The sequence below is a fragment of the Ictalurus furcatus genome, chromosome 3 (genome assembly GCF_023375685.1).
Source record: "Ictalurus furcatus strain D&B chromosome 3, Billie_1.0, whole genome shotgun sequence".
Classification (NCBI taxonomy): Eukaryota; Metazoa; Chordata; class Actinopteri; order Siluriformes; family Ictaluridae; genus Ictalurus; species Ictalurus furcatus.
Genome location: NC_071257.1, coordinates 3,637,318 through 3,657,750, shown reverse-complemented (window position 1 = coordinate 3,657,750; position 20,433 = coordinate 3,637,318).

The following is a 20,433-nucleotide window of genomic DNA, read 5'->3' as shown; positions in this document are numbered from 1 at the left end:
AGGTTAAAATAGCGCTATATAAGCGCAGACCATTGACCACTTAGATGTAAACTGACTCCAAACTGATAGAATACATATATCAATGGCTCCGTCGGTAGAGCTTACAGTAAACGTTCCAGGTTTTTGGTATTAAAGGAGATATTGCAAAGAAATGCTTTGTAAGCGGGATATTCAGATCGTTCGTTTTCAATTTCACAAGCAATTAGGAAAAGTGTTAAGGAGGTGTTTCGCAAACAATTACGACTATCGATAACGCCTTACATTAAATGCCATATGCGTTTCCAAAAATAGCACTTATCAAAGTAAAGCCTACAGTAAACATTATGAAAATGAGAAAACTGAAGGAATGATGTATTCACTACTTACACGCACACTTGGAATTCGGGTCAAATATTTGACCCCCTGTACAGAAGTATTACCAAATTCTCTATTAGGTTTTCATAATCAAATCTCTCCTCTTTGAGTATTCTTAGGATTCAACTTTTGCGTCACCCTACCGCATAAATTTCAATACCACTTAGGCTGATGTAGAAGAAACCATAGAAAGTGGAAGGACAGACAGAGACACAGCATGAAAGAGAGGAAGTGTTTGTCTTGTTCTGTCACTAGCCAAGACACTCGGCATGTCTCTGAAAGAGAATTCTGTGTGCAGACGCTCTCCTTTTCTGTCTGTCTCCTTTTCTGTTTCTCCCTTCCTCATACATACATGCGTACACACACACACACACACACACACACACACACACACAGCCACCAGAAGTAGAATAGGAAACAAGGAGTCTTGCCTTAAGAGCTGTGTGGACTGTGAAGTATGACAGGGATGTCTGAGAAAGTCACTTGAATTACATTACTTGAACTAGAACACACACAAAAAAAGAAAATAAGAAAGAATGCACACACATACTGAATCTAGATAGACAGTGTGTGCATGTGTGTGTGTGTGTGTGTGTGTGTGTGTATGTAGTGTGACAGAAGACTGTAAAAACCATACAGTATACTTGTGTATTTGTGCACACATGTGAATGCAAGAAAGTATATGGTTCTTACAATCTTCTGACAGAATACGCTTTGCTCTGATGGGCTTCGCTCATCACACAGGCATAAAATGTGGTGACGGGTTAACGAAGCAGGGAAGCAGGTCAGGGAGCTCGGGTCACCGGTAGGTCAAGCTAGGTGGCAGGAGGACCGAGGAATCCAGATGTCATCTGGAGCGTCTGGAAATCTGTACAGGATCATGTCAGCTACGTTCTCTTGAAGCTCAGGAACCAGGTCTTTGCAGTCTGAGGCACAGATATCAACCAACATAAATAATATCATACTACTCACTTCAGAGCTGTTGGAAGAAACTCCTCCCAAGAGATGGGTTGGAAGACAACGTCTGCAGATTAGCAGAGACAGCCTGAACCTAATCCTGTCTCTCTCTTTGAGCTAAGCATGGGTTCAATACTGAGAGTATTCTTCACACTGAAAAATGAAGCAAATCAGGGGGAGCTCAAGGCTGCTGTATGTTTTAGGTGCAGCCATGGGGAAATTCAATTGAGTTGTACGATGGTATGGAGAGAGAGAGAGAGAGAGAGAGAGAGAGAGAGAGAGACATGGCTTACTGGAATTCTGTGTTTGGCAGTGAGGTGGCATCGGGACCAGCAAGAGTCACCGATTGGTCACTCCACTATTATCGCCTCGTGGTTGATTGTAGAGACAGGACACAAGCGCGTATAAACTCAATATTAGGGCAAATCAGGAAATCACTGCCAGAGTCCATATCATGGGTCGAAACACAGATAGACAGGTCTATCGTGGAAAAATCCAGTTCACAACTAGAACGACACACACAGGGTTTAAATGTTCAAACTAATCAAGGTGAAGCAAGGCACAGGTGCACACGGTAAGGAAAACAGGCCAATCACAAGGCATGCGCAAAATCAAGATCAAGAACAGAAACTAAAAAAAACATGAGCACGTGGTGCTCGTTGTCATGGGAACGTGAACTAGCGTAATGATGTAGGGTCAAGTGACAGCGCACAGTGCCTTCACGGTGTCTCAAAAGGCAATGTAATCTGGGTTTAATTTCCCAGAAAACATTCTAAAGTCAAGAGTGCTTAAGCAATGTGATGATTTATCAATGATGTTTTTGCTACAATGCAATCCCTGAAGCTTTAGTCAGTTTTCATCAAAAAAAAATATTTTAGAAGCTCTATATATATTATATTACTAAAGAAGGCTGTATTTTTATTATTATTTTTTTTTTAGGAAACAATAGCCATACATTTCCTTACATTCCCCAACTCTGAGCTATAATTCAACCATGGGAATCCTAAAACAGCTTAACATCCACGCCATTTCACCACGGATAAAGTCCTCAAGCCCAAAAGCCACTTCTCGAACACTTCATTTCTACCCGTCTATTTATTCCACACCATTTAAGCCCCGTTAATTATCATGAGCGGACAATAATAGGGACAGTTAAAGCTCTACAAACTAGATGCACTGTGACAAGTGCATAAAAGTCCACCATAGTGCACACTTTAGCATTCCGCCGCATTTAACGCACCTCGTTCAACTCATCCATAGCTGAATCCGGGTGTCTTGGTAGACAGAAACATACAGTAAATGTATGTAGGATTGAGCACCTCCAGCACCTGACAGTATCAGGTCCAGTATACACACATAGAGACACAGACATACAGGGTCAGCAGTGCTCTTAACGTTAGCTTTGCATCTGCAGTACAGTCACGTCCTGTGAGTGTGATCGAGAGGCGAGCTGAAGTGAGCCTTGTGTATATTCTTTCATCCCTCTCAGGACTGAGCCAAGTCAATATCCCGGTATTACAGGGCTCTTTCTGTCTCCCGTGCTTATTAACTCCTACCTGACAGCGCAGTCATAAAACAATGGCGAGATAAAATGAATGAACGTCTGTTTAACTAGACCCCCACGTTCACCAAAAGTTCCACAATAATACATTTACAGCGCCATAAGTAGAGCGCCACTGAACGATACAAATGATATTATGACACCTCCAATGCGATTTGGATTTGGCATAATTCTATTGCACTGTTGCTCCATGTCAGGGATGTAATAACTTCGTGACAGCATGAGGCACGTGAATATGGCTTAGCAATTTTCTCCAATGAGATTCAGGCAGGACTGCTGAATTTTGAATGATGCACATCGATGTCAAACTGTTCTCATCCCAGAAGGAGACTATGAATATTACTCGAATATTAGGCAAATTCGTGCATTAACTAGTGTTTCAGTGAAATGTATTTAGAAGATTGAAGCTTACTAAACAGGGTATTTACATGGATATTTACTTGAATATATCTCAGGAGTGAAATATAATGAGGTGTGCTCTTACGGGGAAAATAATCGACGATAGGATGGCGCGGTGCCCTTTCCATTAACGGCAGAGTGTTTTATGCAAGACATGTTCGTTCCTGTTATCACTTACATTACAGCAGCTGTACACAGTCATTCCTTTTCTTTTCAGTTCCTTTCTCTTGAAGTTAATAATACAATTTAAAAAAAAAAAAAAAAAGCAGCTTGTCATGTTACCAAGAAAACCGAAAGCGGGAAGATTTTCCTGTGGCGGAAAAATGGCATTTTACAGAGTAGAGTCTCGTTCTGTAAATGCTAAATAAACGCTCCCTAAGAGAAAGTTTAACCATATCAACAGTTATGTTTTTTTCTTTGTTAAATAGTCTGATTTATTAGATGTAATCTAATAAATCTAAATCTAATCTAATTAGATGTATTAGAAGGTCAAGGTGACTGAGGCCCTGTTTACACGAGTGCATTTTTGTTTTAAAATGCATAACTTTTGCATTCTCCGCTTCTCCGGCGTTTTCGACCCTCGAAAACGGAGACTTTCGGAAACGCCAAGGACCCCGTTTTAGTTTGAAAACTCGGGCTAACGTTTCAAAAGGAAGACCTTTTGAAAACGAAGGTGTGGCCGCCCACATTCGCCCCCTGATCGGGTCTTCTGGATCATCCTGATTCGTCAAGCCCCTACCATATGACCGTTACGCTACCTCGATCGTATACACGACACCACGGAGACCGAACCGCACACTTTGCTGGCTTGGTTAGCATGTTTTTCCTCGCACCTCCAGGGTGGGGTTCCCGCCACCACCCTGTATGTGCGGAGCTTGCATGTTCTCCCTGTGCTTCTGGGGTTTCCTCCCACAGCCCAAAGACCTGCACAGTAGGCGGATTGACATTTCCAAATTGTCCAGTGTGTGGATTGGCACCCCATCCATGTTGTCCCCTGCCTTGTGCCCCGAGTTCCCTGGGATAGGCTCCAGCCTCCCCTGCACCCCTGTGTAGGGAAAATGGATGGATGGATGGATGGATGGATGGATGGAAATAGTCTGTTTATTATTTGACATACATTCTGTGGCGCACCCACCATACAAGTCCCTGTGTAAGATTTTAATGTATTAGGAGTGCATTAATAAAAAAAAACTGCAGCCAGAATAAATTCATCAACAACTTCTGGCCAGTTAGAATCAAGCATTCAGTAATTCCCATCTTTTAGATAGAAACACTGTGTGAATTAAAGTAGGAACCAGTTTTATGTGCAGCTAAAATTTAAAAAAGTAATGTACTGTAGAAGCAAAATAAATAAATAAATAAATAAATAAATCATTTACTTAGATTATAATAATATAACATTGCTTTTTCTATTTTGTTTGTTTTTTCCCCCCAGTTTTCTCCCCAATTTGGTCACTTGCCAGTAAAGACTCCTCTTCTCCAGCCACTGTAGGACACCAACCTAGAGGACTACGAGTCTAATATGAAAATACATGGTGTCCCAAAAGTCTCCAAACATAGGGGGAAATGTCTTCCAAAATCTTTCATACTTAATTTATATATATATATATATATATATATATATATATATATATATATATATATATATATATTTTTTTTTTTCAGATAGCCTTTAAGAACATTTTTGACAAAAGAACAACGTATTGAAGTCATTCTCACGGCTGGAGAAGGAAGCTGTCACAAGGTTGCGATGGACTTTAACAAGAAAACATGGCAAGCCCACACTCACACACGACACTGTTACCAAACTTATTAACAAATTCAAAAAGAACTGGACCAAGAACTGGACGTCCACGAGCATCCGCTGGCGAAGGCACAGTCGACGTGTCCCCTGTGTGTGCAGACTTTTGGGACACCATGTATACATACCCTGAGACCAGAGCAGAGCAGAGCACCAACTGGCATTCTCAAAAACACACACATACACACACACACACGCTCGCTCTGAAAACTGAATCAACAATCTGCAGCTTTCTTAATTTTTTTTTCTGTCTATCGACCTCTATCAAATTGCCCTCAGCTTGTATTTTATTCACATAATAACTCCTGTTTAAGTACAGAGTCCTGAAGCCTCTAAACAACTGTAAAATGAACACAAAATTGCTTGATCATATCTGACCCCTATAACAAGCCCTGCAGTGTATTTGCACCAGACTGTCAACAATCATTTACACTTGCTTGCTTTGTCAAATAGCATCCCAGACCTACGACCTGGAAGCCACTTGTGTAATAAAACCATCCATTTTGCTTTTTTTTTTTTTTTTGTTCCCCCTTCATGCCCTGAGCAGATGAGGCTATAGTTCAAAAGACTGATATGCTGGGTAAGCCTGCCCCTCAGTGGTAGCCGTTCAGCACCGACTCACGATGATATCATCTTTTCATTATTCGTTCATTTTCTTACATGTCTCTTTTATTCCTAACGCTGCTTCTGCAGTTAAACAGATACACAGATCATTCAGGTCTGCTTAAAGACGGCTTCTTTTTAACCGCCGACCTAAACCCGGCTTCCATGATGCACTGCGCCTGGCTCATAAAATGGGAGCTGGCGTTTAAGCGTTTAGTTCGGTCACATTTCACTTCCGCTCGCATCAGTCGTGACTTTGAACTCTACGTGACAGATTGAATGCGAAATCGACGCCCAGACAGCTAAAAAAGACAGAGCTGTCATCTCTGATGGACGCTGATTGTCAGGCCGAGACTGTGTGAAATGACAAAAGTGAGGAAGTAGAGGAGAGATCGATGGCGGTGGGGGTGGTGGTGGTGGTGGGGGGACGTCACTCCAGCATTTACTGCAGTCTAATTAGAGAAGGCTGCAATGAGCTGCTGACATTTGAAGCAACTGCAATAAGTCTCAGGGCCAGGTTCACATTGGCTCAGGTGTAATTACAATGAATGTGTTTGTGTGTGTGTGTGTGTGTGAGAGAGAGAGAGATCAAGAGAGAGCAAATTTTAAATCAACCAAACTGCCAACACACTTCTGTACTTGTCTTTATTTTTGAAGATTAAAACACACTTTTATTTGTTGTGACACGCCCTGCATGGACAATGTTCGAAATCTATCGATTTTTCACCGAGACAAGCTTTTCCCATACTCGTTTTACAGTCCACTTCCCTTTATTAGTCTTCCTTCGTCCCAGTTTCCGGACATAATATCTCTCGTATGTGATTTACTTAAGTTACTTCTGTAGTAATGACATTGACGTGAATGTCTCCCAGCATGCCACGAGAGAAATAAACAGGCTTTGCTGACATCTTCTCTGTTTCTGGACTCGTAATAGAAGTATTAGAACGAGTGCATTTATATAAACCTGTGTTCTGAATCACTTGAAAACACTGAGCTGCCGCCAACGTCTTCTGACCAATCAGAAGCAAGAATTCAACAGCCATGTGATATGTTACATCAAAAATAAATAAATACATAAGAATAAACGTATTACCGGACCACCCATTAAACTATTACAAAGGATATTCTTATTACACTTACATTTTTTTATTCAATGCAGCGTGACACACATTTCACGGCACTAACGACGTTTATATCATGACAAATGCAAGGTTAGCGCTTAAAATCGTCTCCAGCACATGACATTATGACACTCCTGACCACTAATGCCCATATTAGGCCGTAATCATCCTGTTTCTGATTGGAGCTTTCTCGGTACGGTGAGTACTTTATGGGGTCATGCAATGATAAAACTGAAATAAATCCTCATGAAACCACAAACGTCAAGAAAGGTCCTTCCTGATAGGATGACAACAACAACAACAAAAAAAGCAATAAACGTTGAATACCCTTTGCATTCTCGCCATTCTTTCCGAAGAAGAAGTACAACGAGAATTTGGTTAGAGAATCTGGCCGTGCATTACATTACGGTTCCCTTAACTATACAGATATATTTAACATACTAGTTAGTTACATTTGAACTTCAGCATTAATCCACCTTAAGTAACATTACCAAAGTAACTAACACTGGTGATAATTTAAGGTTTTATGGGGAGGGATATTCACCTGCTTTAACCATCAGTGAGTCAATTTCATCCCACATCATTGGATGGTTATGATGGTTTATTGATGCCAAAATTACACATACTGCTTGTTAACTAAATGAGGCAAACCACGCTAGTTAAGGGAACGCTTGCAAACTATTTCTGGAAATATTTAACCGTTTGACCTTTGACTACTACATTCTACTTTAAAATAAGACAAGTAGATCTGAATAGAAGCCGAGCCAATTCAGAGTAAACTCTCCACCCGTCCAGACTGCTTATCCTACACAGGGGAGCATGGAGGCTATCTCAGGGAACTCGGTGCACGAGGCGGGGTACAGCCCATCGCAGGGCACAAACGCACACCCATTCACACACTACGGACAATTCGGAAAAGCCAATCAGCATTTAAATATTAAAATATTCCGTCCCATCTCCTTCCCTAATTAAGCTGATATTTGCATGCTAGAACACGATTGGCTCTTATACTCAAACGCATTACGGTAATCTAATCTACTGTAATCTAATCTACTGTAATCTAAAGGCGAACGCGCTAACCACTAAGCCACCGTGCGCCCTCAAATTTATCATAACCCTCAAATTGGATTATGATAAATCCAATTTTTGTAGGTTTTTGAAAGTAACGTGAAAGTAGAGTAATTAGTAATCTGATTACGTTTTACATGCAGTAATCACTAATGTAATCAGATTACAATTTTAAAGTAGTAATTAGTCATCTGTAGTGGATTCCTTCTTTTGAGTAACTTACCCAACACTGCTTATACTCTATGATGCAATAACACTGTACGGCAATACTAACTCAGATTTCGTACAAGAATGCCACATAGCGCAGAAGAAAACAACAAGCTTGTACAACTCCTAAGCATAAACCATGCAACTTTTGAAAATAAATAAATAAATAAATAAATAACCAAGCAGCTTCTGGAAATGCCACTGGAAATCATCCGTTTCCCAGCTCATCGTTCTGCTGTTATAACCCTGAGATTGAAAAATCAGCGTCGAAAACATGAGGGACCTCTAATTCCATTAGGTACCATAGCAGCAAAAGCTTCAGGTGTGTTATTTTTGCTTATTGCCTGTGTGGGAGAAGCTGATTGGAGTGCCTCATTAACTAGGGGTCTGCTCTGTAATCACAACACTAATAAGGTGAACTTTGGAATTTTTCTGCTTACACGGAAGTAATTATGCTGCTTTCTAAGTAATGGCTGTGTGAATTAAAGGTGAAGCTGTAGGAAATGTCCCTAGTTTAATAATCCAGCATTCCAACATCAATCAAAGTATCCAGAAAATCCTAGACGGGCAGCTCTAATGTAACTGTTACTGAAACAGAGAATATTACTGACTTATCGGACACTTGATAGCTTTTAAAAGTCATAGCCAACGTTTGTTTTTAACATTTTATTTGATAGACGTATAAGAAGTTTATATTCACTTATTAGTCATTTTTGAAGGAATACATGAGAAGCAACGCATTGTAGACTGAATGTATACTCAGTTTTTTATTATTATTCAAACGAGTATTATTATTGTTGTTGTTATTGTTATTATTATTACTATTATGAGTGGAACATTGTTTATTTATTTATTAGTCTTGCTATGGGGTTTGTGTGTGTGTGTGTGTGTGTGTGTGTGTGTGTGTGTGTGTGTGTATGGGAATATTGCTATGACAGCTTAGTTAAAGTTCATGTAATTTGCTGGGCGTCTGCCAGACAGGACAAAGCAAAGCAGGTCAGACTCACAGAGAACGATCAGAACTAATGGCGGTCATTATTGAGAACAGGAGGCAAAGTGGAAGAAAAGACAGAACACTGCTCTAGTACAGAGATTGGAAAAGCACTCACCCCGCAAATGACTACCAACCCAGACGAACCCACAGACAGACATGGATGTCCGTGAATTTAATTACAGCATGCGACTGTGAAAAAGAAGCACTATACAGTTGTGCTCAAAAGTTTGTGTACCCCTTGCAGAATCTGCTAATACTGCTTAATACTGTTAACAAGATAAGACGGATCATAAAAATCCCATGTTGTTGTTTTTTTTGTTTTTTTAGTGCCGTCCTGAATAAGCTATTTCACATAACAGATGTTTACATATAGTCCACAAGACGAGATAATAACTACAAAGTTTACATCCTCCTGGCTCTTTATGTATCGTGTTGGTCTTCTTGAGCATCGGTGAATCTTTGGACCTTTCGTAATAGTCGTGTACGAGTCCCTCAGTCGTCCTCAGTGTGAAAAGACGGATCTCGACATCATATATTCGCTGTTGAAAAGGGGTCAAATGTGCAGAATATGCTGGAAAAGCAAAGAATGTGAACTACCTGGAGGATTTTTCTGAAGAACAGTGGGCAGTTTAACATCTCAGGACAAACAAGGGACTCATGAAGAACTCTCACACAACATAAAGACAGTCGTGGATCATCCAGGTAAGGACACACGGGATCACTAATCAAGCGTGTGTAAACTTTTGAACTGGTTCATTTGTGTAAATTCAGTTATTATCTTGTCTCAAGTTGTTTTTTTTCTTCATTTGTATGAAATCTGATTAAATCTTATTAATTAGACTACAACTTTTTTCTAGACACATGGGGGGGCAGAGCAGAATGACCACTATGCCATTCAGAAGCTTGAAATTAAATCACTTCAGGACAAAGGAAGAAAAAAAAAAAGAAAAGAAAACATTCAGAGCATGTTGTTATTGTATATGAATCAACTTCTAGGCGTTAATGGTTAACCATAAATACACTATATGGACACCTGACCACCACACCAATATGTTGGTTTTCCCCAAACTGTTCCCACAAAGTCGGAAGCACAAGACTGTATATAGCGTCTTTGTATGCCGTAACCTTGCTATGCTCAAAGCGAGGCCCATGAAGACATGGTTTGCCGAGGTTGGAGTGGAAGAACTCGAGCGTCCTGCACAGAGCCCTGACCTGAACTCCACTGAACACTTTTGGGATGAACGCCGACTGCATCCCAGGCCTCCTCGCCTGACCTCATTAATGCACTTGTTGCTGAATAAACACAAATCCCCACAGCCGTGCTCCATAATCCAGTGGAAAGACTTGAAAGAATAGTGAAGGTTATTACAACAGCAAAGAGGAACTAAATCTGGAATGGGATGTTAAAAAAGAAAAAAAAAAACACACACACGGGCATGATGGACAGCTTCACCAACTTTTTGGCCGTATGCTGTAGTAGTTGATGTGAAAACTGTCCATAGTGAGTACGTCGTATTCTGTTGATAGAACTGTGACAGTTTGGCGTAACGAGGCCTCATACAAAGTGAAAAACGTCAAGATTTTCAGATGAACCGTTTTCAAAGCGATGTAAATTTAATTGCAGGCTTTTATAGTATGAACAAGAAGCCTATGAGATATCAGAGGACTTTGAAGTGGCATGGGTTTAAAAGCAAAGAACAAGGTGAAGACTGTGAGTTTTTGGCATTTTGCTGCCTTTACTCTCCTTGAAAATCTTCAACGGCTCTGACAATGTCCTAAATCCACCCCCGACCCCCAAAAAGCCGCCTGCAGTGGAGTGTGTACTGTAGTGTTCAGACCTTTTTAATGAACTGACAAACCAGTACCTACACATCTAGCATGGCATTTGCTTCGATGACCGTGCCCTTTTGCGCTTCGGAGAGGACATGTTAATACCAGGACCTGATCTGTGGCCCTCATTAAAACATCCACATCTTCACAGTCCTGAAAAGATACAGTAGAAATGCAACTGATACACAAGGAACTGCAAACCTCAGAGTCACAGAGATAACATATACCGGATATAAACAACCTATATGTGTATGGCACAACAGTAGGGCCATTCTGCTGCCACCAAGATGCTAAAATGGCCATAGTATGTAATGTCTAGCCAATAGCAAAGCTTTTATGTACGCTCAAAAGAGCACTTCCCATGAGCAAGAGCCGACTCTCTGACAATCTTTCCAATCTCCTTCACTCTTTCATTGGCTCACGGCCCATGTTTTTCAGCGCCTCTCCGACAGGTGGAAAAGCATTATCACTTTTCCAGCTGTCGGTTCATCTTTTTGTGGCATTTGAGTTGCCCAAAAGGGAGATGCTATCACACACATGCTATTCGTATGCAAGCACAAAGAAAGAAATACAATAATTCGATGCTACGACCGTTCACGTCAATCTTAACAGAAATGTTACATGCATTATTTATGGAACCTATTCAAAATCACGAACAAAAGTCTGGCCGGTTTTATCTGCCTTATCTTTGTAAACGCAGTGCTCATTCTGAACTATTTGTTGTGCTGGGGAAAATGATCATATGTCCATATGTCTTACACACAGTCTGGGCTTTTATTTCAGACAAGTTAGCTAACCAATCAGGAAACGGAGCTTTACAATACGAGACCTTGCGGTGATTAAGTCACAGCGACTGCTAGTGAAACCGACCTACGCGGCCGACTCTTTCCTCGTGTAAACATTAACATAACTTTTCGACTTGTCGTAAACTCTTAATGCTTGTTTGCCAAAATATACTTGGGCGCCTCTACTTTTGACCCCAGGCCACTACACCGTGTAGAGTAGTATGTCTTTACCTGACATACCGATGTAGTGTATTTACACTTGTATGTTCGATTCACCTTGACTCACACCGAAGAGGCTCAACAAGGCTCTGTATTCTGTTCAGATCTGAATCCATTACACCGCGAGTGATGACGAGACCCTTTACAGCCTATTCAAAAGAAGAGAATTCATCAGCTACTCCTTGTTTCTCGCTATATTCATCCCTCTACAGAAGACACTCAAAGAAAATGGATTCATCTCGCACCTGTACAGAGATTTATAAGGGGATGAATACATGTCGTGGTTCTGCTTTGCTCACATTCAGAGAGATTAAGACGCATTATGATATTATGTAACTACACCACAATGAATCTGGATGGGAAGAAGAAGCCGACTGATGAATTCTGTCGGTACGACTACTTATCTCGGCTTATTACTGAAACGTTTTACTAAAGAATGAACAAAAAAAAAAAAGATCTAAGCGAATGTACACGTAGATTGATATGTTTTATATGTAAGCTTTATGTAAAATCAAAACGAGGATTTCATAGTCACTAAGAGCTGAATAAATCACAGGCCTCCAAAATATCTACATTCTATAACAAGGGCAAAGAATTATTATATATATTGGCTAATATATACATTAAGGTTCCTTAAGAACTCAATAATTACTCAAGAGCACACCATGAACAAATGGTAGCAATTAAGTTATTAAAATATATTCCAAGTGCTAATAAGTCAAGCTTAATTATCAGTAGATTACCATGAGAAATAATGAGTTGTTCCCAGAGTAATTAACCTCGGATGAAGTAAGTACATTTATGGAACGAACAGATAGATAATATAATGTCGGATACAACCAGCAACCAGTAATGGTGGGACAAGTCGCTCAGGTTTGCAGAATAGATCTGGAGACCAGCTAGAAACATAGACTACTAGTCATCACTGAAAGATTAATAAATGAAACATACGTATGTAGGCATACACTAGGTAAAGATGATTCAGGTTAGGCTACAAACTCAGACGGAGTAGTCTACCTAGTACCTTCAAGGTGAGATTAAGTTTACAACTGTGTCATTACAACACGACGTTCCCTCCAGAATTTCACATATCGACATACGGTTCGTCTTCGTTATGGAACCGTATACAGTTTTGTTTCATTTTTAATTTTACGAGCGCTTCGAGTGCAGTTAATGATTTGTCGTGCTGTACGTGCAAATAGACGACCGCTTGAAGCCGTGGGCCGCGTGCCAAACCGCGTACTTACCTACTGTACAGTAGCCGAGATACGTGAATTTAACCTGCTATATACTGTAGCAGGTAAGTACGCGGTTTCGGACGCGGCCGTGCTCTCTTGTTTGCCGTCAGACGGTCGAGCGCTGCCGTGTGTGTACGTGTCCTGTCGCACAATGCGGTGCAAAACTCCCACGCGACGTTAATAGTGTGATTAAGGTGTGTACGTGTCTGTAACGCACGTCGATAATGCGACCAAAACAGGAATACTCCACACGTCTTAATTCCGTTTGTGTTTACTTCGAGTATGACTTTAATCGGATTAAGGTCATCGATAATCTCTGCTTACATGCTAGTTTCTTAATCAGAGTATCGTCTCAATCGGGTTAATATCGGATTATTGTCGTCCGTGTAAACGCACTGAGTGTGAACAACAGTTTTGTGCAGTTGCATTCTCGCCCATTCGATTCGTTTTCTGCAACAACAAAAAAATGACACAAAAAAGCCTGAGCAAAGTTTTTGCCCATAACAATCACAAAATAACCAAATCCTGTATGGAGTGTCTAATGCGTGAACAATTTACTTGACCTTGTTTACCTCGTTCACTTTTGGCGCGTTGACCAAGTCAAAAAATCAAACGTACAATTCTACCTCTATTAACAGCAAGTTTTAATTCTGAGAAAGAACAAAAATTCCTCTTTAGAAGACGCATTATGTCAGTATTCATGAGTACAAGAGAGTACAAGCCTATTGTTATGCCTATATGCATGCACAAACATGAGAAAAACATGTTCACTTTGATCCTGCCTCGTTTCCTACCACTCGTTTTACCCCTGAGCCGTTCTCTGCTCTCTCTCTTCTGTCAGTCTGTCATAGCTTAAAGAGGTTGGTGTTTTGGATGGGCCTGAGGGAACACTAAATAACATAGAGATTACGTTGCTCTTTTTTTTCCCCCCAGCCTCTGACAGCACTCATTCGTTTTGCTTCTTCCTCTTCATTGTGGTTTACTTCAGAGCCTGACATTTCTCTTTTTCATCCTCCTGGTTTCTAAGCTCCAGCTCCAGAATTTGGCGAGGTTGGACAGAACGGCTTGCACGGAGACTATGAATACTCTGGACGTTGACCTATGTATTGAATCATGACAAATGACATGATCTGAAAAATAACATGAACATCTATCAGGGTCTCAAATGATAAAAAATAATATAAACCCAGATGCTTTTACGGATTGGTTAAATCGTAGTGTGGCTTTTGTGTGCGTGCGTGTGTAGGTGTGTGTGTGTGTGTGTGCTGTATGGGCATGCATGTTTGTATGTGAGCCCTTAGTTCAGCAAATCTGTGTGTGGATGATGCACTGTGATTTGCTTTGCAGAACCTTTATTTAAACAGATTATCAGCCCTTGTTGCACTCCAACCTCATGGTGAATCTTTTGGCATAACAGACAATTTGCCTTTATTACAGAGAGATGGAGAATACAGAAATCAGCAGGGGTTGGATATAATGAGCTCAAAGACCAAGACCAAGTGGTTTAACTACCAAATCCATAGTCTCGGGATGGCTGAAAATGATTGTGGGGCCGAGCAGTAAATTGTCCTGTAATTCCCAGCTACCCTTCGCTCTCTCACATAAATTCACACACGTATGTCTTTAAGGGCCTGTGCAACAGTAAACAAGTGTATTAGCTCTATTTTGAAGAAACAGTTGGGGAGAGGGGTGAAGAAGAGGTGTGAAACCCACACAATTTCGGAGATAGGCTTGGGACCACATTGCACAAATTGCTCAGCTTCCAGCAGATTTAAGGCAATTTCGCACATTTCGTTCATGTCTAGGCCCACTGAGACACGTCTAGGCCCTTCAGCTGCCCTGCATAGGGTATTCCATGAATAACCACAAACCAGAACTTTCCTAGCCAGAAGAAGACGAGGGAGGACTATCAAGACCTTGTTAGGGATGAAACCGAATACGAATACATTGTTCATAATGTAAGTGTTCAAAACAGAAACAAATACAGGTATGCATAGGAGGTGCTATTTGTTTTTGTATGGTTGGTTGGTTTGGTTATTTTGAAGTTGTTGTTTTTTTGCCGACGTTTTTATTTTCATGCGTTCGAGCAGTAAGATATGAAGCTCATGGGTCTAGAGCGAGTGATTCGATAGGAAGCTCACGGGACAAAGAAAGACCACATTCGTGAAAGATGCATATACAGCGATGCGTTTACAGCATTAGGCAACAGGTTTGCTTATATTTTATTTATATAAATGTTGTGAGAATGGTAATATCTTCTTTATTTTTTTTTAAAGAAACCCCTTCAGTTTAGGCCACGCCCACTTCAGGATTCATTCTGAATACAGATACATATAGGAATATTTGAAACACTGAACCGATACTGATGCAAATAGCGGTATAGTGTTACAGCCTTAGACCTTGTCATATGAGACCATTTTTTCTGTGTAACTAATTACAGTATCTCAGACCACACAACATTCACCACACCCAGCCAAAACACTGTCCTGCAGTGCCTGCAATGCCCCCCAGTCACCATACTGCCCCCCATGCGCCACACCGCACCCCAGCCATCATTTGCCCTCCAAACCCTACAGTGAGTGCACTTCATCCACCCTCATCAACTTCATCAACATATTTATCCCAGTTGCAAGGAATTTTTAGATTGTGCGGATTGTGATTGGATTTGCAAGTCACCATAGTGACTCTCAGCCAACACACTGCCAAAAAACCATCACACCACCGACCAGCCACCACACTAGTACCCACCCCTCTGCCACCAAGCCAGCACACTAACAAACTGCCACCCTGTCACCACCATACCGAGCCTATCCACCACACGACCCCCCCCAGTAACCACACTGCCACCAAGCCACCACCACCCTTATAGGCCACAGACCATTTTTTCAACAGATTTATTCCAATTGCATTTAATTTTTAGATGGTGTATTTTGATTAGATTTGCAAGTCACCACAGTGCCTCTCGGCCACCACAATGCCCCCCAGTCTGCCCAAAAAACCATCACACCGCCGACCAGCCACCACACTAGTACACACCCCTCTGCCATCCTGCGTTGCCCAGCCACCACATGCACCCCATCACCATACTGCCCCCAAGCCATCACGCTGCCAACCAGCCACCACACTAACAATCCCCCACCCCCCATCACCACCGCACCAAGCCCATCCACTACATGACCCCCAATCACCACACTGGCCGCCAGTCCCCCAAACCCTACACTGCACCAACAGATGTTCTCCAGTTTCAGTTCATTTTTAGATTATGGATTGTGATTGGATTTGCAACATATATATATATGTTTTTTTTGGTGGTGCAAAAGTAGAAGAAAAACCCCAGCATTGTTCTGGATGAACAGCGATATAATGACATCATAGCCACACCCCACATGATGGATGGGTCGGTCGAAGGACATATAGCTGTTCCACCACAGTGGCCACATGGACAAATCATGTAAAAGAAAAATGAGTCAGAGAGACCATTTTAGTGTGCATGCTTGCATGTGTGTGTGGTCAGTGTATGTGACAGTGATGGAGTGGTCTCCCAGCAGACACTAGACAAGCTCTATGTTTGTGGATCTTTTATGTTCCTTTGTACTTGGAGTGGATATAACCCTGAACCAAATGTTCTCCAGAAGCTCTGGTGAATACCGAAGCAGGAGATCATTTATAATAGTATTATTCACGTTATAATTGCAAAAAATCTTTGAATATAGCATGGTTGTTGGTGCCAGATGGGCGGGTTTGAATATTTCAGAAGTTGATGTTCATGCACAACAATCTCTAGAGTTCACACAGAATGGTGCAAAAATAAATAAATAAATAAACAAAACCAAAAAAAAATTTTTTACCTCCATTAAGCAGCCGTTCTGCATGTGGAAATGCCTTGTTGATGAGAGAAACCAGACAGATTTGGAATGATAAGAAGGCTACAGTAACTCAAATAACCACTTTTTACCACCACGGTGAGTAGAAAAGCATCACAGAACACACAATACATCTTACCTTGAGTCAGATGGGCTACAACAGCAGAAGACCACATTGGCTGCCACGTCTGTAAGCCAAGAACAGGAATCTGAGGCCACGGTCTCACCGAAACTGGATGGTTGGAGATAGGGAAATCGTTGCAGAGTTGTAGCATAGATGTTCACCTAGATATACAGTATGCATAGTTATATACTTGAAGCACACTGATAAATTGCTTGACCATTCATTATTTGTTAGAAAAATATGTTTACCATAGATTTTATTGTTGTAAGGTAGGTGTGTGAAAATCCAGTCTATAAATATTCAGCATTTCACATATCATGCAATTGATCCCCAAACTCAAACTCAAATATAAAATGGACTTCTTGATATTCATAATGATTTACTAATATCTTTCCCATTCGAAATATCTGAAAGCGCTAAAACGTTTCTCATAAAATCCCGTCGATGGAAATCTGCCTAAAGGGCTACAGTACTTCACAGTTCTAACTGGATAAGTAATTACTGACCAGTTTATCACAATATGAATCCTTATAACTGGAAGCTCCACAGGATATGGATATGGAGGGGATGTGATTTGCAGCCCGGATGAATGTCGTGAGGAATTGGTAATGAATACTGGAAGGCATAAGAGATGAGAAACAACAGGGGACATGTACAAAGCAAGGGAATAATAATCACTGCTTCTATGGCAATTATAATCAGCGTATGTAAGCAATAAACATATTTCATCAGCCTTGATATTGCTGTTAATGTTTGAGAGTTTCAGAGATAAGTGCTGACAGTTATTTGATCGAAAAGAAGATTAAATGAATAGATTGTTGTACTTTCTGCTTCAAATACTAAACAACAATGATCATGTATTACCTTCAGAGTTTGGCTACTCCATTAGGTTTCATCATGTGAAGAGCTTTGTTTACTTTTATAATACAACTATGGTTTCTGGCATGATGATTTTGAGAAGTTTTAATAATAATAATAATAATAATAATAATAATAATAATAATAGCTTCAAATAGCAATTAAGGGGGCCATGCACTTTGCAATGTTGGAATGATTTTGAATTACATTCGCTACTACTGTTAGAGGAAATCAGTCCATTTTGTAGCAAACCTATCTGCGGTTATCTTTTTGCCTTAAAATTCATTATAAATGCAACAGATGCCATGTGATAAAAATGTGTCACTAACATAAACCTGAGAAGTGGGTTTGTGAAGAGATGTATATCATGCCCCCAGTTTTAGGTATGAGGAGAGTGGCGTCGAGCTCTGCGTGTCTGAGACGTGTCTGAGATGTGTGTGTGGGTAGGGAAGACTGTGCTGGGATGAGAGCTTGTGGCATCCAATCAGAAGAAAGAGAAAGAGAGGGAAAGAAGCAACGCCTACATCAGACCATCATCCACCCACCTTTGCTCTTCTGTTCTCTTCTACTATGGCTGGAGAAGCAGAGTACAATTACGTCTGATTAGAATGATGGAGGACATCTCGGAGAGAGAGAGAGAGAGAGAGAGAGAGAGAGAGAGAGAGAGAGAGAAAGAGAATGAATTAATTTCCTATTCTTCTGTCTTTCCTATTCTTCTGAGCACTGATTGTAGAGGTAGTTTATTTAAGCATATCTTGGTTTGAGAGAGGTGGAGACTGGCGTGAGAGACATAAATACAGATGATGTGATGCTTATGTTACAATAAGTTCAGCACATGTCTAGCAGAGTGGAAGAAACAACCACCAGCACACAGTTTACTTTGCTATCATTTCAGAGGACAATGGTAGTGGAAGAAATGACATCATTTGATTCATGGCCAATATGGGGCAAAATTCCCAAGACGCATTTGGCTAGGTTTCTTGCTTGCAAAGCTGCGATTTCGATTTCAATGCTTTAATTTGACAACACTGATTACATCAGAAATGTCCAGAGCACTTTCACAGCACAAGGATGCGCTTTGATGTCTGCAATTACAATGATGTGCTGTCTGCTACATAGACTCCTGGTGTTGGATTCACAAAGAAGGCTAAAGTAGCTTCAATACTCTCGCTCTAACAGCCTAATATTAAATTTCGGTCTGAGAGCAATTCACTAAGCTCTAAAAGCAGGTCCTAAACCAGGTTTCATAGTTTTGGCGTTTTTGGTCCAAACAGATGAATTTCATGTTTACCATTCTGCAAATCTGCATGCACAAAAGTGCACCTGCGATTATGACCACCCGAATGAGCCCAGGATCATTCCTCAGTGCGCAGACGAGTGTTCGGACCAAGTGTGTAAACGCCCTTAGGTAGATATATCAGCTAAAATTACCGGCATGGTTTACCGCGTTGCTCGAAACGATGGCAGACATTCAAACAACAACAACAACAACAACAAAAACAAAAAAAATGAATGAAATATGTACAGTATCTTTGGCAAATTGTCAGTGTAGCCTATATGTGGCAGTGAGGGCGTGGTCAAAAGCCACAAAGAAAGACCAGGTAATGAGTGAGTAGTTACACCTTTGTGTAGTTAATACTCAATCAATACCTTTTTAAAGTTCTTAGCGGTAAGATACGTTTCTTTGTGAATACTGCCCTCGGTAATTGGATATCTAAGTACGTGATGACCAGTTTTAATAAGTGATCGTTATTTCTGCTGGATCGTAAACAACCAATTTGCTTCTAATTAAGTTGTCTTTATCGCGACCAGACAATAGACATTTCTAACTGTAATCACAGCCTCTCTGTATAAACATGCTTAATGTCTTTTAATTAAATTTGGTTTATTAATCTGTGCAAGAGAGAGTGAGAGTGTGTACATGTGAGAAGAGGCTAACAGACTGGAGGAAACATAAACAGAGGGGTGGTTATTTGTTTTTCCTCAGAGACATTTGTTGGATATTGCATTGTGCCTTGCTGCCCCATAATTGGCGCTGATAATGATAAATTATGGATTATTTGCTTGAGATAAAGCATCACTGTGCTGCTTGTTTAAAGCCATGTACATAGAAATGAGTAAAAATACTTGGGCTCCGACACTAAGGGACAGCCAAGAGGAAAGGATCACCTTTCGATTACGTTCATTTCTCTAGAGATTCTGGAAGGGCAATGGACACTGAGGTTTTAAAAATGTATTTATATCCTGAATGTGATATTTACTTCCCAGTACTGACCTGCACCTTGAATGCCCAGTCGTGTCAAAACAGAAATAGTTTTTGGGTGGGGGGTGGGTAGGGGTGCTAGGAGAACTAGTAATATTACATTTATATGAATTTGAATGAAATCCAGTTCACAAAGTTAGAAAGACAAGAAAGTTCTGAGGAAAATACACAACAGAGCCAATGAATAC